Raw genomic sequence first — 22346 nt, 5'->3', positions numbered from 1 at the left:
AGTGCTCGTCTGTGCAGCAACGACAGAACTTTGCGAACTTTTGCCATTGCGTTAGAGAACTGGTTACACTGTTGTAAACCAAATGGCGGCGCCGTGGGTGGAAACGTGCGGGGACCCGATTATAGCATTTAACACGTAAAAAATCGGATTTTCATGATATGTCCCCTTTAAAGCCTTATTTGTGTAATTGATCAATCATTGGTACTGTAGATGTAGTAAATATAATTGATCCACTCTGTATTTTTAATGGGAGTCATAGGATGGATTCCAGTCCTAATGCAATTTCATTTCTAGCTTTGCACAGCTTCATTTTACAGACAGACCTTTAACCCCAACTACCGGTAAGTGAGTGCTAAATAATTAAGGCTGGTCAGACGAGGGCCAGCAAAAGTCCCCTGGACATTCATTGGGTTGAGGACATCATTTTATATATATACCATATATATAGTTATAGTTATAGTTACAGTTACAGTTACAGTTATAGTTATAGTATATCCAGTGGGAAGAACAAGTATTTGATACACTGCCGATTTTGCAGGTTTTCCTACTTACAAAGCATGTAGAAGTCTGTCATTTTTATCATAGGTACTCTTCAACTGAAAATCCAGAAAATCACATTGTATGATTTTTAAATAATTAATTTGCATTTTATTGCTTGACATAAGTATTTGATCACCTACCAACCAGTAAGAATTCCGGCTCTCACAGACCTGATAGTTTTTCTTTAAGAAGCGCTCCTGTTCTCCACTCATGACCTGTATTAACTGCTCCTGTTTGAACTGGTTACCTGTATAAAAGACACCTGTCCACACACTCAATCAAACAGACTCACACCTCTCCACAATGGCCAAGACCAGAGAGCTGTGTAAGGACATCAGGGATAAAACTGTAGACCTGCACACGGCTGGGATCGGCTACAGGACAATAGGCATCAGCTCAGTGAGAAGGCAACAACTGTTGGTGCAATTATTAGAAAATGGAAGAAGTTCAGGATGACGGTCAATCTCCCTCGGTCTGGGGCACCATGCAAGATCTCCCCTCGTGGGGCATCAGTGATCATGAGGAAGGTGAGGGATCAGCCCAGAACTACACGGCAGGACCTGGTCAATGACCTGAAGAGAGCTGGACCACAGTCTCAAAGAAAACCATTAGTAACACACTACGCCGTCATGGATTAAAATCCTGCAGCGCACGCAAGGTCCCCCCGCTCAAGCCAGCGCATGTCCAGTCCCGTCTGAAGTTTGCCAATGACCATCTGGATGATCCAGAGGAGGAATGGGAGAAGGTCATGTGGTCTGATGAGACAAAAATAGAGCTTTTTGGTCTAAACTCCACTCGCCGTGTTTGGAGGAAGAAGGAGGAGTACAACCCCAAGAACACCATCCCAACTGTGAAGCATGGAGGTGGAGACATCATTCTTTGGGGATGCTTTTCTGCAAACGGGACAGGACGACTGCACCGTATTGAGGGGAGGATGGATGGGGCCATGTATCGCGAGATCTTGGCTAACAACCTCCTTCCCTCAGTAAGAGCATTGAAGATGATGAAGATGAAGATGGGTCGTGGCTGGGTCTCCAGCATGACAACGACCCGAAACACAGCCAGGGCAACTGAGGAGTGGCTCCGTAAGAAGCATCTTAAGGTCCTGGAGTGGCCTAGCCAGTCTCCAGACCGGAACCCAATAGAAGATCTTTGGAGGAGATGAAAGTCCGTATTGTCCAGCGACAGCCCCGAAACCTGAAGGATCTGGAGAAGGTCTGTATGGAGGAGTGGGCCAAAATCCCCTGTGTGTGCAAACCTGGTCAAGAACTACAGGAAACGTGATATCTGTAACTGCAAACAAAGGTTTCTCTGCCAAATATTAAGTTCTGCTTTTGTGCTGTATCAAATACTTATGTCATGCAATAAAATGCAAATGAATTACTTAAAGGTGGGGTATGTGATTTGCAAAACGGCTGGCAGATTTTGAAAATACACAACTCAAATGGTCCTACCTTCTTTCCTTTGACTCCACCCATTCAAAGAACATGGACATGGATGGGGGGAGGGGGGGATGGTACGACCGATTGATTGACACACTTACTGTCCAATGATTCTAGGTGGTCTTGGAAATGATTGGCTGGAGTTTTTCGAGTCCTGCCCGTTCCACAGATTATTAAATTGCTTAATTTTTATTTCAGTGCTTCTAACTCAGTGGCTGTAAGTGGGTTAGGAATAGGATTTTAAGTGATTTTAAAAAAATGGCCAAAAAAGAGAATTACATACCCCACCTTTAAAAATCATACAATGTGATTTTCTGGATTTTTGTTTTAGATTTTGTCTCTCACAGTTGAAGAGTTCCTATGATACAAATGACAGACTTCTACATGCTTTGTAAGTAGGAAAACCTGCAAAATCGGCAGTGTATCAAATACTTGTTCACCCCACTGTATACAATTTCCTTATTATATATATCTAAATAATAATTATTACCAATTGAATTTCCTAGTGTCATGATCCTGGTTCTCTCTTCCTTCTCTGTCTTCCTCTTTTGGTCACACACACACACACACACACACACACACACACACACACACACACACACACACCTTCACTCACATCCACTCTCTCGTCATCTCATCACCCTCAGCTGTTGTCACTCTCTACATTCTCCGTGCTGATTTCCTCCCACCTGTTCCCTCTTTTCCTCTAATTGTTTCTGCTTTTTCTAGCTCTCTCCTTCCCTGTCTCATTGTCAGATTATTCAATGCTACATGCGTATCGCATCTCTCTAAGCCTCTCGTGTCTTGTCTTGTTCGTGCCCTTGCTGGAGCGTAATCTACAGCATTATATTGTTTGTTTATGCTATTACGTGCTCTCTGAATTCTATCCAGCTTACCTGTCTCCGAGAACCTGAACAGCACCTGCTTCCAGCTACTGGCTTCCTCTCTCTTCACGTGAGACCCGAGGCTCACTGTTCACCGACCGCATCCTGTGCTGCGCTGTCCTATGAGGGGATTTGAGTTCTCGTTAAAGAGCCTGCTGGCTATTTCTGTTTTCAACGGACTTCTCCGAACTTTTCTGTTTGTTATATTACCTGTGGACAGCTTCTAATCTATATTAAAGACTGTTTTGCCGCATCTTGCGTTTGGGTCCTCTCTCACATCATCACACCTAGTTTGTGCTCTGTTGTTAATCTTAACCTGTAGTATTAATCCTAGAGAGAGTTGCCAATATAGTTTAAAACATGTTTCCCAACTGTTTCCCATGAACATATATGCACTTTTGTAGTATGACACTAACTAGGTCCTAACCCTGATCCTTATCTTAACCCACCTTACACTGCTCTGTCTCTCTGTCATTTAATGTCAATCAAACAACAAAAGAAAACGAGAGAATCATTCACTTCTCTTCACTGAATAACATTAGTTAATACAGTAAAGCCTATGCAATGTTGTTTATTTTATTTTTACAGTTGATTATTCAATTTCTGTATAGTAGGCTATCATTAGTAGAAGGCTAAATTGTTTATTTCATGCATATCTTTTTTTCTATTGTATTTGTCCTATTGTTTGTTTGTTTTTTGTATTACTGAACGTTTCAAGTCACTGTTGGTTGAAATTTCTCTGACAGAACAGATTAAGTGGTTGGGGGTCATTTTGGGGTTTGACTGACAGGGGCCCCCGGACAAAGTTTTGCTTAGGTCCCCCAGAAGTCTCGGACTGGCACTGCGGTGAACTGTGTCGGTGACTCCCGTGGCTCTCGTCCTCACCCTGCTTCACCACACCCGGTCCTGGTTACTAGGTGTAAGCATACGGATATCGTACTTCGATCAGAAAATTAAATCAGCCAGCAGCCATATCACACTGTAGCCCAAGACCGGTAGCCCACTGAAGCTAAGCGGGGCTGAGCCTGGATAGTACCTGGATGGGAGACTCCTGGGAAATCCAGATTGCTGCTGGTAGCTATATGGGGAGGCTGCAGACCTGGAGCCGGTAGATATAGGACCCAAACAGTTTTACGCTCCTGGCAGTTTTACACCCCTGTTGTTCCTGATGCGTCCAGTAGGGGGATATACTGCGAAATAACATCATTTAATCGACGCTAACACATTAATAACCCGTCCATAGACTTGACAATTTTGTGTTTTTTGTTCATTTAAATATAAACGCTACAGTGTAGATCTGCACGGATTAAAATAGAAAAATAGATGCCGATATTCAGTCGGTGTTCACTCTCTTCACTCAGCCTACAGAAAACTTTTGTTTTTGTGAATTGAAAAATTAAAAATACACATAGTTGGATCAACTACATGTTATGACAAGTAATGATATGACCTACTGCAGTTATAGGCCTACTCACCGTATGTTTTTATATGGAGACTAAATGAAATATGTTGTTGTGAATTTATATAAAGTTACATTTAGATATTAACCATATTTAGACCATTAGACATACAGTACCGTGTAATCATATGGATCCTCGATTTAATATCTGCTGTACTATTCTCTATTGGTCGTCATACAGCTACAAAACAGTGTCCTACATACGTGGTAAGATAAGTTTAAGCCAGATCGTCCTGAACTTTTTGGTAAATTCTGGGCAAGTTTCATCTGCATAAAGACAGAACCATCCAATGGCAAAACCTTTAAACTCAAAGGTTTCTAAAACAAATAATATCCTTGAGTCTGTTGGAAAGAACCTTTAATTTTTTATTGACAAAAAGTAATATTGTATTGATTTGTGTAGCCTAATTCAATCTCTTTTGATGTCCATATACCCCCCTTGTTTTTGTTTTTGTTTTTTTCCCTCTTCTCACTGTTAATGTCTGTATCCTTTCATTTGCAATACAAAATAAATTAATTAATTAATTTTAAAAAAGATTAAAACATACCTCAATTCGTGTCGCTGTACAGCCTCCCCCTACTGGACGCATCAGGAACAACAGGGGCGTAAAACTGCCAGGGGCGTAAAACTGTTTGGGTCCTATATCTACCGGCTCCAGGTCTGCAGCCTCCCCATACTCGCTGGTAGAGGTGTTAGTGAGACCAGCAGGGGGCGCTCACCCTGTGGTCTGTGTGGGTCCTAACACCCCCGTATAGTGATGGGGACACTATACTGCCAAAAGAGCACCGTCCTTCGGATGAGACGTTAAACCGAGGTCCTGACTCTCTGTGGTCATTAAAAATCCCAGGATGTCTTTTGAAAGAGTAGGGGTGTAACCCCGGTGTCCTGGCCAAAATATGCCCAGTGGCCTCTGTCCATCATGGCCTCCTAATCATCCCCATACACTGATTTGCTTCATCACGGTCTCCTCTCCACCAGTAAGCTGGTGTGTGGTGGGCGTTCTGGCGCAATATGGTTGCCGTCACATCATCCAGGTGGATGCTGCACATTGGTGGTGGTTGAGGAGATTCCCCCTTCTATGTAAAGCGCTTTGAGGTCTCAGAAAAAGCGCTATATAAATATAACGAATTATTATTATTAAATGTAAAATAAAAAAATGGATATCTTTGATGTTCACACATTCTGTATTTTGGTACTCTACAAAAAACTGCAAGTTTCGTACTAAAAATAACTCCCCAGTTTAAAAAATGAATTTTTAAAATATATATTTTAAATATCAACACATGTGAATATCGCAATATTATTGGCAATACTGCATCGATTCTCAAAATCACTGTATCAATATTTATTTTTCTAAATCCAAGATTTGTGGCAATTGCTTTGTTCGATTTAAACCTTGACTCATTTTGGCTTCCACTATGAAGAAAGCACTAAAAGATCAACAAGAGTCGTTATGCCAAAGCAGACCATGCTAAAACCCAATACTCTGGAAAACACTGAATCTAATGCTGCCTTCACGTGCTGTGGAAAAGATGATATTTTCCACTTGTGAACTGGTATTTACCAGTGTGTTGTGTTCAAGTGCTTTTATGATATTTTCCACTTGTGAACTGGTATTTACCAGTGTGTTGTGTTCAAGGTCTTTTGTTGTCGTAATGTACCATTCACAACGCTTGCGTCGCTCTCCGCCATGTTGAAAAGGTCAAAGGTTATCTCATCTCGGCAACTCGTGCATCAAAATATTCTACGAGTTGCCCAGTGGAAAATACCACATGAGGGGGTGTTCATGTGCATTTTCCACGTCGGCTTTTGGTATTTACCATAATTACCATAGCACGTGAAGGCACCATAAGGCCTACCTTCCACCTATGACCTAACAAGTAAACATTATGGGAAGCGCGCTAGCCAGACGGGATATAAACTTTGTCTGTTTGGTTTGAAGACGAAAAACTTACCAAGCACAATGTTCTCTCACAATTTCTAACACACACTCGCAGCGTTCTTGATCTTGTGGCTGTCAGAGAAGAAACTAAAGCTGCTGCTCTCCGTGTTTTTCCATCCTCTCTGGCTGTGTTCATATGTAAATTGCATGAGCTTATTTCATCCATTACATCGAAAGATAAAAAAAACCATACATTTACCCTCCCATAGACCCTCCCCTCAAAGATATCAGGACAGAAGTGGTTGAAAGTGGACAAAAGAGACACCAGGTGTAAACGGGAATGTGTCTCCCTCTATACTTGTGATCCGATCAACCAAAAACGTCCTTATACCATATAAACAGGGCCTAAGAACTCACTATCCACACTGCATACTTAGATCTAAATGAATATGTAAGAATGTGTTGCACGCTTTCCTCTCAATAACAAAACAAACACACAACAAAAATGCAGAAGTGAAAGAACAGCCGTTAAGAAAGCATCTGATCATAGTGATGCGGACATGTTTGCACAAGCTCTGCAATTCAGTCCTCCATGTGTTGCACTTTACACGATAGAGAACGGGTTACTGATGATATGAGATGTAAATAGCGACCGCATTACAGATGATCAGATTTTTCGTTTGATTTCTTTCATTTTCAAGTCGCTCAAATAGCATTCTTAGCCAGCTATTAAGAAACTAGTAGCCAGGCAACTGACAAGTGACCAATCCTGAGTGGCGACGTCACTACACGTGTTCTAGCATGGTTCAGTTAGCTAATAGAGAACGGTTTGTAATTGTGCTGTACCAGGCTCAAGTGGAAACATAACTGGAACTGGAAAGAGGCTCTGGAGTTAAGATGCAGGGTCTGGGTTGGGGCCCATGTGGCCAGGCTTCTCACTATAGAGAAACGTGTGGTGGCAGAAGGGAATTTCATCGACATGAACTGGGCTCGTGAGAGGGCCTTCCCATCCAGGTTCTTACTCCTCCGGTAACAGTTCACTTCCCTCAACAGCCGTCAGTTCCCCCACATCGCTGGTACTGTGAGTGTAATTACCTAAGGCAACCACAAGGAGGAGCTAGCATTCTACACCTCGAATTCACCTGTTGCCCCTATGATGCTGGGCCATGCCTGGGTGTCGCTCCATAACCCATAACTTTAAATGCCTTAGATCAATGTATGTATAACTTCAATCTATTAAATGCATGTACTATAGATTTAGATAAAGATATACACATGATGTAAAGATAATACACAAATACACATGCATAGATAAAGATATGCACATGCAAATACACACCGACATTACATTTTAAAAGGGAGGTTTGTGATGTTTTTTCTTCTTCTGCCCTTTATTTAAAACAGTGTAATCAGGGTCAAGACATTACAATTTTTAACCTAATTAATTACATGATGTGTCGATTAATTAATTGCAAGTTGATTTTTTTTTTAAATTACCCCCAAAAATAGATGTTCTGCAGTTGAATAGCAAATTACCAGTTGTATATTATAAAGAACAAGATTAATTATTGAAGATTATTTTTTATTATTTTTGTAGAATGAGAGAATATTTTTATTTCTACTAATAAAATACATATCACATGTAAAAAATGACATGGTTTAATTGTTAGTTTTTGTATGGTGATGTATTCTCTGCGGCTGTAACCACTTTGATAAGCAAGATGGCGCCAAATAGCTAACTTAGTAAAAATGGCAGACAAGCCCACATAAGGAAAGTATAGGCTACACGAGAACATCAGGAGGATTGAAATAGTTTTTTACTGAAATAGTGTAGTAGATTTTTTATTTTATTTTAATGACCATGAAAAGAAATAGTGTTATGTAAAAGGTATTAAAAGCTAAAACATTTTTTAAATATATATAATTCTATTGTTGCGGGCCAAACGTTGTATGGAAAGTATGTCAAGTCAAGTCATCTTCATTTATATAGCGCTTTTAACAATGATTGTTTCAAAGCTGCTTTACAGAGATAAACGGATAATTTAAGGTAACAGAGATTGTTTTGGCTTTATAGCGGTTCTTAAAGACTGTAAACTGCACCCGCCCTGGTCTTCCATCATTCATACCCATAACCGTAATCTCATGCATCTATTCTTTAGGTATGAGTGATGTTTTAGAGAATTTTATCCCAATTAAACCAGTAAAATGGCCCTGATCAGACTGGTTGCTTACTGACGTTACTGTTGCCTGTCGCTCATAAGGAAATGTATCTAATTTATGGATACTGCCACAAGTTGTGACGATTTTAATCGTTGTAAAAAGTTGTGTAATATAGATGCAGAGTAGCCTATTAAAACGTAAATGAATCCCAGTAACATAATCTTTGTTATTGCTTTTAGCATTTTCTGCGACAACAGGACAAAATACAGTAATAATTTGTATTAATTCAATAAAATAAAGCTTTTTAATAATTCAATAAAAAAAGACCATTTAAACTGTAAAATCCCGCAGCACAGACTGTATCAGTATTTTCAAATTTACAAAGAATATTTACAAATAGTCCCCAAGAAACAAAAACTATCAAATCTAAATGTATTTATAAAAAACAACAAGCCATTGCTTGTAGCACCTAAACTATTAATACACACACACACAAAGGCCATTTCCGCTTGGAATCTGAGGAACCCCTCTGTCTTTCTGAGAATCAGAATGGTTATCTATAATCAACGGGGAAAAAACACTCATTAAAATCTTACCACACATTATCATTTATTTATTAAATGTAGAATTGGCATAATTCACACACACATATCTATCATTAGCTCTTGAATTATTATTGTGTTCTTCACAAAACGTGATATACCTCAGGTGTCATGACTTTCATAGCATACGAAGGGCTAGATAAATCAGTTTTTCCAATGCCAAAACACACCTTGTCAATGATTCCCTCAGTCTGTGACAAACAACAATGCAGATATTTCACTTATTAGTGTCGAAAAAAAATCAGCATCTAAGAATCATTTCATTACTTTCCAATAGTTTCAGATTATAATGAATGTCAATATATTGATAATCAGTCACAGTGCTATGAATCTATAAAAATAAGTAATTGTGGTATGTTAAGACGTCATCTCAAGACTCAAGTATATTGCAAGTACCAAGTTAATGTTAAACATCTTTGTATTCCTTATAAATGTTATTTTACCTGTTCTTGATCAAAAACGGATATCCGTAGGTTGCAGTGGTTTTTCAGTTTGGGTGCATAATTGGGATGTGTCTGTAAAAACATTCTGTGTGATCTAACAGCAAAAAAAAAACAAAAAACATTACAGCACAATATTACTAATTATTGATGTGCTACATATGTTAATCCTGATTTTAATTATTACATGTTTTATACAAACATGTTTATGTGCTATTTTATTTAAAGGTTTCTTTATATAACAATTACCACAATTTCTTCATCCTCCACAACTGCGTCAACCAAAAGTCCCTGTTTCAAAGCTGCGAAGGTGCTGTAAAATAGACATATGCATTAAAGCAGTTCAGTGAGCTTTTTTTGTATTATGGTTCAGTTGCTTACCTTTGAAAAGAATATGGTTGTTGATCACATCCACAGCTGAAGGGTGTGTCTTTGCAAATTGTTGTAGGGTCTGTGCCAGCACAATATGTGTGTAACCATTTGTTGCACAGATCACACTGAACCCACTTCATCCGTTTGATGTGTGGATGCAGGGTTCTAACAACATACATTATTGTAAAGTCAAAGCAGCAATATTATTTTACACTTAAACTCGCAATTTCTGTGGTATAATACTTACTTATTTCCTGTGTTTTGATAAACGCATGCTTTAATGTCCTGGGCCATGCAGCTGTTGGTCTCTATTTCACCTTCCTCTCTTTCTCCAATTGCAGTCCTGTATAGTAGTACATATGAGTTTTAATATTGTCTTTTTTTTTGGTCCAATTCTATTGAAACTCTTAATTCCTGTTTGTCTTACTTCAGTTGTCATATTTTTCAACATGTTTGTGCAAACAAATAGCCCACAGTTCACACCATCTCCTGCATCCACTGTTCTGGATTGCAAACAGTCCAGCCATCCAGTGACCCATGTTTTTGGAAAGCCTCTCTTTACAGATTTTAGATTAAAACAGAGCTCTCATGTCATGCATCTTTCACATCTTCTATATATTATTAATATAATGTTTTTAAACGAATTCATGTTTTTATAATACACTGGTAAAGATGATAAATGAATTACCTCAGAATCTCCATGTCATTTTTTTCAATGGAATTGTAGATCATCATTGAATCATAAATACGCACTTATCTGAAAACCTGTGAAAAAATCATATGAAAAGTTACAGTTAGCAATGTTAATCAATCAATTCAATGTTACAGCACAACTCAGTTTCTTGCAAACCTTACCCAGAGTATAAAGTGGTTTCCCCGTTCTGGATTGTTACCACCAACGATTCTTGGGAGTAGGATTTTTTGAGCATTCTACAGTGAAAATCACACACACACACACACACACACACACACACACACACACACACACACACACACTTTTTCATTTCTATCCTTGTGAGGACATTCCATAGGCGTAATGGTTTTTATACTGTACAAACTGTATATTCTATCCCCTTACACTGCCCCTATCCCTAAACCTACCCATCACAGGAGACATTCTGCATTTTTACATTTTCAAAAATATATAATTTAGTATGTTTATTAACCCATTCCCCTCATGGGGACCGCTGGCTGGTCCCCACAATGGAGGTGATCTCAGGTTTTACTATCCTTGTGGGGACATTCGGTTCCCACAATGTATAATAAACCAAGCCACACACACACACACACACACACACACAAAGACTTCAGATGCAAAAGCCTCTAAGTGCCATCTGAAATTTTTATCAAGCTTGTATGTTTATGTTCAGTTATTTCACTTTAATTGCAATGAAAATTACCTATTAATTGTCATTAAAGTGAAATTACTGAACTTAAATATAAGAGGTTGATAAAAATGCTCATTTTAGAAGAAAATTTCAGATGGCACTTAGAGGCTTTTGCAATTGAAGTCTTCATATATACATACATACATACATACATATATACATACATTTATATGTGAAAACCCTCTATTGTTATACAATTACTCAAGTATACCTGAAGATCTTGCACATGTGACCTTGAAATGGCTTTGTTTTTTGTCCACTCTCTGTACCACAGAATGTACACATCTGTGTATAAGGCAACAACCTGCGCATGAAGTGAACTGAAATTAATTACAGTATACCATGTTTTTAACATTCACATAGCAATATTACAAATCTCATGAGACAATTGCATATCTGCAAAGACCATTGAATATTCAGTTACTTACATTCTGAGTTTCTGCTGCAATTTGAGCAAGACGACAGCCTTTAAATAAATGACACACACTTTAATATACAAAATAATGTGATGAGTACACTGTGAATGTGAGTTTAGTTATATTATATGAACCGTGTGCAGAGTCATGTACTGAGTTCCTAATAAATCATTGTAAAGCAAACATAAGAACATTGTTAACACACTTACATTATCATTTAACCAAGGCATGTTCTTGTTTGGGTTTTCCTCTAAAAGGGAAGATGGGCAAACACTTCTCAAGTCTGCAATATACAGTGTTGTATATGCTGAAAATCTGTGGATTGTTTGTCTCTCTCTCCTCCAGGCAATGTTGTTTCAGCTTGTCCTGTAGTTACAAAACAGAACCCATTAATTGCATGTAAATTAAGCAGAAAATACTATAGTTGTAGTTGTACATTTTTTATTTTTAAGTTAAACATACAAAAAGCCAGTCTGTACCGTATTTTGTTCACTTACAGTATATGAAACAATGACACAGTGAAACTCTCCATATCTTCCTCGACTTTGTCTGATAAAATTTGATAAAATGAAAAGTGTATGTTAATAACATTTGTAGTACTACATGACCTTTTATTTCATGAACAATATTACCTTTGTCTGTTTCCTCATCCACACCTATTAATAGGTGTCCATGTCTCCCTAGGTGCACATCTTTTGGGGACATTTTTTGAATGTCCTCTGTCCTGCAAGAAGTTATTATTGATCCTCTGGTTGTGCAGATGAAAACAGAGCCGCAAGGCGAACATGTAATGAATGTCCTTCAATTGGCAGAGGAAATTTCTGCTGGTTGACAGATCTTTGTTTATTTGCTCTGCTGAAGATGAATTAACAATACATGCTAGATCTGGCAACAGTTGTATGCTCCTCAGTCTCTCTTCAGGCCTTTTTTGGTTTTTCTCATGAAAACGGTCATAGAGGGAGTACCGTTCACTAGTTCCAGTCAGAGGGTGAGGGCTGGTGAATCTGTCAATTGTCTGGTCTTCATGTATATTTGGCCCCATAGAGCTTTGAAGGGTATTCACCCATTCCTTCTGCACTGTAAGTTTTTTTTCCAATGTAGCAGAAATGTTTTCTGCTGTTGGAGCACAAAGCCTGCCATAATGTGGTTGGAAAAACCTTTGTTGGGTCCTATTGTTGACATGTCTGGCAACACATCCAGCTATATCAGAGATGAAGACGGTGGGTGGACATTTGAAACTCAGGAGACCATCTCCATGGTCTTGAGCAGATTCCTGCCACCACTGTTAAGCTAAATTTGAAGAGGAAGAAAGGAAAAGAAAAAATGTATATATTCATCATTAAGTAAAGAGATTTGAGATCAAGATGAGTGCAGCTTATTGGTTGTGAGCAAATAGTGCAACCTGAAAGAAACAAGGAAGCTGATTGGCCATTGAAACTGCACATGGCACATATATCCAGTGTGTGTGATTACCAGCAGGCAAAGAGATCTTTGAGAGCAGTGGATGTGAGTTTGTTCAAAGACTGCTGGGAAAGGTCACAATGTGTTCATCAACTTTGAGATGCTACTGGTAGGACAAAGATTAATTTATTTAGTGACTACAGATGTGTATTTTTGGAAGGTGTTTGTTGATGCTATCAATTGTAGCATCTAACATGCTAACTGGACATGTGCACTGTACATTTGATTTTACATTGCTATGTAAACTGTGAATATGTTAACAATGTTGTTTGTACTTTGATATCATTGAATGTACATAGCTCTCAATACTGTGTGTAGTGTCTCATATATTTATATTTATTTAGTTCTGTATTATTAAGCTAACCATCTGAAATGATCATTGAAACAAGTATAAGAAGATCAAGTCATTGTTGAGAGATTTCCAATAAATTGCTTCGATGATGAAGAATCAGATGTTTTGAGTTATTCCATGCACCCTCAGAAGTTGATTGAAGCTTTTTCAAGTTTGGGCAGACATTGAGGCAAAGAAACCCTGATAACTTGACAACCACAGGGGTGAATGATAGTACACCACACCATGGGTGCACCCAAGATGCAGTACCCCTCCTGTGGGAAAAAAATAGAAATAAGGTCTGAATCATTATTAATCAGGGCAAAATGGTTATGATAAATGGAGGTAACATTCGTGCTTTTGTCTTCTGTGGGACTTTTAGTATGCTAGTATAATAGGTTTTTTTTCTTTTATTAAACTGCTGCATTTACATTTTTTTTTCTTCCTGCTTCCCTTAATGTCCGTGTTTTTAATTTCCAGATGTATTAAAAAAAAATATTGTCCATTCTGTACCATGCTTGTAATTGTAATCTTACCTCCTGTTTTGTGAAGCTTCACAGACATTTTTGGATATATATCCTTGTACAATAGAAGTTCTTCAAGCCTATTAATGAGGTCAGACTGTGATCCACTTGCTGAAATGCCTAGAGCATTGCATGCCATTTTAAGATCTTCTCTTCGAGGCTAATAATGATGGGGAAAAACATGCATATGGTAAAAAAATAAGTAATTTGGGCAAATGACAAATTGACTCCAAAGTGTTATTTCTGCTGAAAGTGATTCATACATTAAACCTAAATAGAATCAGCATCAACCATCATCAAATTGCATTACCCCTTTGATCTCCAATACTTGCTAAATTATGTCCTCATCAAATTCCTCATCTGTCCTCTTTGTCCACAAGCTCTCTTTCTGGGAGAGGCCTTTCAAAATCTCAGTCTTTGGTATGACATCAGATATTCTGGAGTATTGTCCAATCCATGGTGTAAAGGCAGAATATGTCGGAGCAAGAAAATGGGTTTTGAGATGACCCTGAGAGAGGGAGGAAGGGAGGGAGGGAGTGAGTGAGTGGGTGAGTAAATAGGGAGCAAAGGAAGGACGAATGGGATGGAGGGAAGGAAGGAAGGTTGGTTGTAAATCAAATCTAAAGTAGGCATAATGTTTAAGAAGTATATTAAACAGCTTACCATCACAAAGTCCTGTTGCAATTATCTCTTTCTCAAGGTTTTCCCATCTAGCTGAAACGTTCACCTGTGTGTCCTGTGAAGTGGTGTTCGTCAGGTCTGGTCGTCTCATGAGATGCACTACACAGAAAGAGTAAGTATTTTAAGAGCAGACAGTGGAAACTTGTTGCCCATTTTTGAAGGTAAAGCAGCTTTTTCATTAACGGGTACACTGAATTCCTACCTGGTTAGTCAAAGGCCACTTTCCAGTTGGCGTCAGCAATCAAAATAGGAGGATGGTGGCCACAGCGGTAACATAAGTGATTGTAGGTGTAGCTCCTCAAAGCAAAGAAATGGTAAAAAACTTTCCTTATTGTGTTGTGTGGAATGTACACTTTACTGTGTTCCCCCAATGTACGCAAAAAAACATCCGACCGCAATGTGGTTCTGTTGCAGGCAAAGACAAATTTACATTGTAATTGAGCCAATATGTAAGATAATGTTCAGGTAAATATTAAATCCTGTTGCCTAAAATTCACTGATTTTTGTAGACTTACAGAAAGACCTGTTGTCAAAAGTGAGCACAAAGAGATTGTGAGGAACACTTTGTTATTGAAATTGTGAAATCCAGAATCATATTCTTGGAATCTGACTGGGGATCCACAAACAGGGCATTTCTTGATGTACACTGCAACACCTAAACAAAAAATACATAAATAAATAAAATGTATATAATTATATACAACAACAACATGTTTTCACTACAACAAACAAAGCATGAGAAATACCTCTGTGCACAGAAAACAAAGCATAAATGGTAGCGTGCTTTGTCTTCAGGATTGCTTCACCGAGGTCAGGCATATGGTCCGGGGCAGTAAGGGCATTGTGTCTCTTTAGGCACAAAGCTTTCAGGTATCGTCATTTCCTTTAAAATTAAGTCTTGTGGAAGATTTTCCGGAATTCGCTTGCAACTAAAAAAGTAGTCAGTCATTTTAATCACTGCTGATGCTGTCTCCTTTGATGGTTGTGATTCATCATCCCTCTCTAGTTCTTTCTCCTCAAGGTCCTCTATTTCTTCAGGATTTGCATTTGAATGATCTCTCAGTAATAATGGACGCTCCTGGAATACCTAACACATGCATACGTGTCTGTGGACACAACTTAGTCTGTGTTTACTGCCCCCGCATTGACAGTGCCATCTTTCAGACATTGTGTCAAAAGTCACAATGGTTCGCCCAAGCTGACACCAGTTGTCTTTGAGGTTAGTAAATACTGAAAAGTAAATGTAAGTCTATGACAGGCCATATTCCCCCCCAAAAAATATGGAAGTCACAATCAACTTCCTCTTCACTGGCCTTCAAATGTAAGTCCTTACATTCAGGGCTCTTGACTTTGAGATTAGTCCTTTGTCTAACATTTGCTCCAAAGATGCAGAGTTCGTGGAGGAATGTAGAGTTGTGCAGAGATAGTTCTTCGAAGGTGGTGGCATTCATGCTTCTTCAGATTAGATGTGTTGGAGAAGTCAGCTCCGAATTTATGACATTGGAAACGAGTCTTTTGTGATTCTGTCTGCAAAACTACATGGGGATCTTGTTGCATTTGTGTATTAGCTTGCTCCTCTGAAAGTCTGTCCTCGGAAAAATAATCGTTTTGCTCATGGGTGGGTTGTTGGGCCACTAAGAAATAAAGAACAAAAAAGATGTAAATTCCAAAATGGAACAAGTTTAAAACAAAGCAACTGAACTGATGTTACAAAGAAATCGTCAAACCTGAAGATTTTTCTGTCACTTCATAACCTATGAATACAGGGAATTTTTTATTATTATTACTGCCAGTTCTATGCAATTATGATTGATTCATATTTTTGTATAATGAATACAGCTGCACATACAAAATGACATAGTAGGTCATAGTAAAAAATAACACAAACCATGGTTTTTCAGATGAGCTTTGAAATCCCCTGCTCTCCCTACAGTATTTGTACATGTTTGGCAATGCCAGTGATTCCGGAAAAGAGGAGGCATGTTGCGGCGCAAACGCTCCCTGGTGCTATTTTGGAGTTTCAAAAAACAATTCCGCCACTGACCAGGAAAAACCTAGTCTAAAGACAGTGGCGCGTTGCGCGTTAGTCATATGCTATTTTAAGGGCGCATGCTTGGCCATTATGTAGTGTGTGAACAACGCGCATACACTTTGATTCTCTCATCTAAACAGACGAAGCAGTTTTCATTTTTGCAAATCATACAGTATTACAAGGAAAAATATTAACACACGAGGGAAATCATTGTTGTGTCCATGAAGATGTGAAAAAATAGGCATAAATCTAGCTTACACATTTACCCAAATTATTATATACGCCTGTTTAACCGAAGCTTATTTGTGTGGGTTTCTCCTATCATCCTCATACATTGTCTTTTACGGCCCTGACGAGAACGTCGGTCTCCTCGGCTGTGAACCGCTCCTGGCGTGCGCTGGCAAATCCGCCGTTATAATAGCAATCCGCCATGGAATAAGCGTGTCTGCTCTTAAAGGGAATGTGAGAGAACGCTCTGATTGGTTTATTTAACGTTACGCCTGTTGTGGCAAAAACAATATTTAACAAACACAGCATTCCCAGGCAAAAGCGACGTCAAGATCCAAATTGTATTTAAAAGAAAAATATATATTTATTCTTGCAAGAATAGTTCCCATTCTAGCCACACAGGCCAGCTGCAGGTGAGGGTGAAACCCCCAACCCCACAGACCAGTTTGCAGGGCAGAGTGAGACCCAGATAGGTGCTTTACTGGTAGTTTTATTATTGTTCTCATCAAAGCATTCTCTAAACACCCACCCCAGAGGGCAGGAACTGAGGAACCCACATGGTTGCCTCAACCCCTCCCTAGCCTGGGGTCTCATCACCTCTGTCTCAGTGTCACACACACAGCTGTATCAACGTTACAACATAAAGCTCAAAATACAGAACACATGGCATTCATTTGTTATCATTAAGAAAACAAAATAAGAAATAAAAGATTAAAATTGCCACTACAATTCTCCCTGTTTTTCATTCTCTGATAACTAAATAAACGCAACAATTTTAAGTCATTTCATCACATTTATACCTTTCATTTCAATTTTCCGTATAACTGATCACTTGAATCTGGTTGAAGGAACAAGCAAGTAAATATTTTAACTGAACCAGGGCTAAATGGATAAGCACTGTCACCGCATTCCTGATAAAATCGGACCCGCGTTCACTCCAGTATAAACAAGAAATTGTATAGATTGTCATAGTATGAAAACCATATCAATTCAACACCCCTGGTTGATTTGAATAAACATACAAAAGAATAAAAATTATAACACAACCCCACATTTCAAATCCTGTCCTGCTTTCAACCCTTCCTCAGAATTTTATCGTCCTCAGAAAGAAAAAGAAAATAAAACAAAGAAAAACAAAACAAAACAAAAACATACCTTAACTCAATTAATACATTTCACTGTAACTTCCGCTACTCGAATCGTCTGCATAATTTTGTTCATCCTTCTAACCAATGTAGTTGTTCAAAATTAACTCTAATATTTCCTTTACGGCACAATCTTTTTGCTTTTCTACATTTGCACCAATCAAATCAATACTTAGTTTGATTCAATCAAATAAAATCATCACAAAAACAGATTCTTCTGTTAAACCATTAGTTGGTCGAATCAACTTTCTCCAGGTGTGTTGGACGTTCCATCTTCACCATTTTTGACGTTTTGCTCGCCGTTGCAATGGTCTTTTCCCTCCTAGGTAAGGGAGGCTGTTACTAGCACAAGCCTTTGATCCCTCACTTTATTCTTCGCGTTGGCATGTGTGTTTGCTGATATTGGTTGGTGTAGTTTAAGGTAAGATGCTTTGACACAGGTGTCACAATCTCCAACCTTGTTTTAGGACTGAACCATTTCCTGGCTGCTTTCACCTGTGAATGGAAACCTTAAAGTGTTTTTGTTAGTGACTGCTTGTGTAGTCGGTCGTCGCTCTTGATTCGACCTGTGGAATCATCAACCTGAAACATTATCACCAGATAATTTCTTGCACTCATAGGCCCCGTTTACACGATGGGAAAACGCAGATATTTCTCTGCGTTTTGGCCTGTCATTTACACGAAAACGCCGTTTTTATCCCAGAAAACGATCATTTCTAAAAACTCCGGCCAAAGTGGAGATTTCTGAAAACGCCGGTTATATGTTGTCGTGTCAACTGGGAGAAACGGGGTTTTAGGTTCTCTCTTGTCGATTCTGAGGATTCTGATTGGCTTGCATGGCTTTATCCTTCTCCTTACACTGCCGCCCATAGGTTTAGCATAGTTATAAAGGCGCTCGACTGCGTATTTATGCGGGTTGTGTGCACGATGTTATTATTGAAAACGGAGGGGGAGAAATATTCGTTTCTCTAAATACCCGGCTATGTGTAAATGTGGCCATAGTCCTTTTCCCCTGAAACACACTCAACCCACTTTGCTCATGTTAACAAAACAACATTTATACATTTGGAACAGAATCAGGTCTGTTTGATGCAATCCATCCTGACATCCTGCAAATGAAAAATGTTTAAGTTATGCGCTGCGCATGTGTGGCACCTTTCTTTCTGCCACAAAAATAACCCAGGCCAGGATATTTTGTCAAATTCATCCATAGCCATTATTTTACTGGCACGTCTGCATCCTCTGAAAAGAAAAAACAAATGTCAAATAGTTAATTTTTTTTTTTTTTTTGTGCTGCCGCATCTGCTCCGGCGTTTCCTGTTGAAACATTTCTTGTTATTAGCACACTTTACAGACAACACTTTTGTTAGGGAGAAGGATGACTTCTTGCAGGGTTTTACTCAATTAAACCCAGTGTTCTCTTTATTTATTTATTGTTCCACCTGTGCGATCTTTCAGCAAATCCCAAACCATCCCCCATTTTTATGCACCATTTTACTTGTGCATCAATTTAACATAATTGTGTTTGGATTCACTAAACTAAACACTGTCCTGCAGACATCTTTCACTGCCTCTTAAACAAAATGTTACATTCTTCACTCTAAGCCACAATCTCATCTTCTTATCAAAGTACTTGAAATGCAAACGGTCCTCACTCTCACTGCGTATCCTGCTTTTCAGGTCTGTTGTTTGTCTCTAAACTCAATCTCAATTCTCAGTCATCTACAAACATTTCTTAAAGTCATCAATTGTTTCTATCAGGTCAGGTCTTTCTTTACAGACTTTCTTTTGTCAGTCGAACAACATTCTCGCCCTTTGTTCACACAAATGTTAAAGGCTCTCTCGATAATTTGATATTGATCTAGCCAATTTTTTACTGTATTGTTGCCGTCAAATCTATAACTTATTTTATTTCAATCCATGATGGATGCCGATCTACAACTCCACAATTCCAACTTCCATCAGAACTTAAACTGATCTAGAAATTCATTCAAATCTACTGTATATCATAAATGACAAAAGTAATTATTACCAGACAGAGCTTGATGACCAAATCGATTCCGAATTATCAACTTCTCTCAAACTTGTCATTCGCCTTCACCCATCTGTACTGATAAAGCATTAATGACACATCTATGCACACTATTCAGACTATGAATATAGCTTCCACTACCTAATACCTAAACTCACACTTATCAAGACATAAACTGCAGTCATCATCAAACACACACATACACACATCGGACTATGAATTGCTGATATTTCTTATTCATATCTTTTCTCTAAAAAGATTTACATTTAAATCAGATTTTAAAACTTACATTTTCCTGTAGCTTTTACCTAATTTTACATGGCCTCTTAACCATTTTCAAAACTTGTCTGTTCATTATTCATTAGATTTTACAAAAGTCAGCTGTGTTGATTTTGTTCATTATCGTTACTTTGCTTCAGCTTTCTTTAGCTGACCGATATCAGAAAGAAAGACATAATTACCATCCCCCTCTGCTCAACCAGTCTCTCTCTTTCTCTTTTCAACAGCCTTCTAAGACTATAATTTGGACAAAATGTAACAATAAATTCAATACAATAACTTATTTTATGTATTAGTTCCCTTGTTACTCAATCTTCTTTTCCTTGAATCTACAAAATCTGTCTTCATCTTTAGCCACCACCATGTACTAACGACCTTCAGGAGTTAAAACTATCTTATAGACACTAGTTCAAAATCAACACTTCTATAATTCTTCTTGCCCATAAGGCAACCATATAAACTAATAAGTTTTGTTACTGTCTCCACAACAAATAATGACAATCACATCATGGTCTCAGCTGGCTCTTGAAAGCACCTTCCCATCAGCTCTTTATCTATAAAACTTCATCAGGGTGTTTTCCCCTGGCATAGTTGCAGACACTTGTCCCAATTGAAAACAAGCCATACAGTGAATGCGTTTTTTCTGGTGAGTGATATATATAGAGGAACTGCACTTTCTCTGGGTCAGACTGCCGTAACTCCTCACAGCTCATCTCCCCTCTCAGTGCTCTGCTGACCCCGGTGGCCTCCAGTAATCAGCGCTCAACTCTCATACCTTTCTCACATAAAACACCTCCAATCAGGAGATGCCCAGTGTTATGGCGTGAGCCTCCCTGTGTTAAGTCGTCCCCTGGCCAGGAAGATCGAACTCGTCGCTGGGTAAGCCACTCGTACACACTGGTACCCGCTCTTTCCCATCACACAATCTTTGTTCGTTTTCTTCAATCTTCTGGAGCTTTAGGAAAGGCACACTCAAGAGTCATCAGAGCCTAATAGTGTTCACACATGGAGACAGGTTAATAATAACAGTATTTAATCACTTAAATCCATTAACCATCTTAATAGCAGCAACCTAGCTGCTTAGAAGTTTAGATCACAACCGTACATTCAGTGCACAGTTACTTCTGAAACCGGAGAAGTAAGTCATACAAAAGTCAGACAAAGAAATCACTGGTTCTAAAATAAACAAGTCAAAAACTGTATTATTTTAGAGACTTCTTTAAAGTCATTCAGTTTTACTTTTAAACATTTACAATTTGCCTTTAATTGTATAAGATCCTGTAACATTATTTCTTTTAACATCTCTGTGTCTATGATTTTCAACTGAAACACTGTGCTTTACTATAAATAGCTCATTATCATTTACTCATTTACGACACAGGCTCGGATAACAGTTTTTAGCTGACATTCGAATGAGAAGAGAGACTCTTGAGGTATTCAGGATTGGCACTTTTGCACTTTCCCAAACTTTCTAACTTCTAACTTCAGACTTCATCTACCATCTTGTTAACTCTAGCCTAGCTTAAGTTATCTTTTCCATAAATTAAATGCATTTTCAATTCAAGCATAATTTTGATAGTTTCCTTTTGCCCATACAGGGAATTTAGACATTATAAATTCCTACTCAGAATGAGTGTCTGTTGTACTGAACTGTTTCAGCCAAATCACAAGCTTATCTTTTAAAATTAACACATCAGCTTCTAGTTCTTTCATAGTCAACACGAACAAGCTTATCTTTTAAAATTAACACATCAGCTTGTAGTTCTTTCATGGTCAACACTAACAAGCTTTTGTTTAATCAAATGCCTTTTTTACGCATTTTACATTTAGCAACTGTTACTCCCTCAACACTGCTTCTGCTTAACCTATTTGATCTTTAGAAAACAAATAATTATTACTGAGTCTCAATAACCTTTCAATTTCATCTAAATTTTAGTTGTCAGTTTCTCAATTACCATAGAATAATATCTGACTTCCATATTTTCTCTTCTAGGAGTTTTCCAATCTGCAATTATGATCATCTAAAACCTTTTCCAACCCATTTAAC

General features: G+C 38.3%; 1 protein-coding gene and 2 long non-coding RNA genes across 4 annotated transcripts in view; 1 reads left to right on the top strand and 2 right to left on the bottom strand.

Moving 5' to 3' along the window:
- rsrc1 (arginine/serine-rich coiled-coil 1) overlaps window positions 1-3118 on the top strand; it is a 143367-nt gene extending 140249 nt beyond the window's left edge. The window contains exon 11 of the transcript XR_013797399.1: window positions 2874-3118. The gene's annotated coding sequence lies outside the window, so the exon portion shown is untranslated. The remainder of the gene's footprint in view (window positions 1-2873) is intronic.
- Window positions 3119-10208: 7090 nt separating this feature from the next.
- Window positions 10209-13991, bottom strand: LOC306997596. Of its 2 annotated transcripts, XR_013797398.1 has the most exons (6): window positions 13915-13991; window positions 11796-13653; window positions 11599-11636; window positions 11382-11474; window positions 10471-10547; window positions 10209-10338 (listed from the first exon to the last, which is right to left on the bottom strand). It is a non-coding gene; the product is annotated as an uncharacterized lncRNA (long non-coding RNA). The 2 variants fall into 2 exon arrangements; XR_013797397.1 differs by having other exon boundaries at window positions 11599-13653.
- An 864-nt stretch (window positions 13992-14855) lies between these two features.
- LOC306997595 lies at window positions 14856-16068 on the bottom strand. Its single transcript, XR_013797396.1, has 3 exons — window positions 15330-16068; window positions 15099-15238; window positions 14856-14988 (listed from the first exon to the last, which is right to left on the bottom strand). It is a non-coding gene; the product is annotated as an uncharacterized lncRNA (long non-coding RNA).
- Between the last annotated feature and the right edge of the window lie 6278 nt (window positions 16069-22346).

The sequence above is a fragment of the Phoxinus phoxinus genome, assembly GCF_949152265.1.
Source record: "Phoxinus phoxinus genome assembly, chromosome: 4".
In the NCBI taxonomy this organism is placed as follows: domain Eukaryota; kingdom Metazoa; phylum Chordata; class Actinopteri; order Cypriniformes; family Leuciscidae; genus Phoxinus; species Phoxinus phoxinus.
Note: the sequence above shows the minus strand (reverse complement) of the source record. Positions and strands in the feature narration are given on the sequence as shown.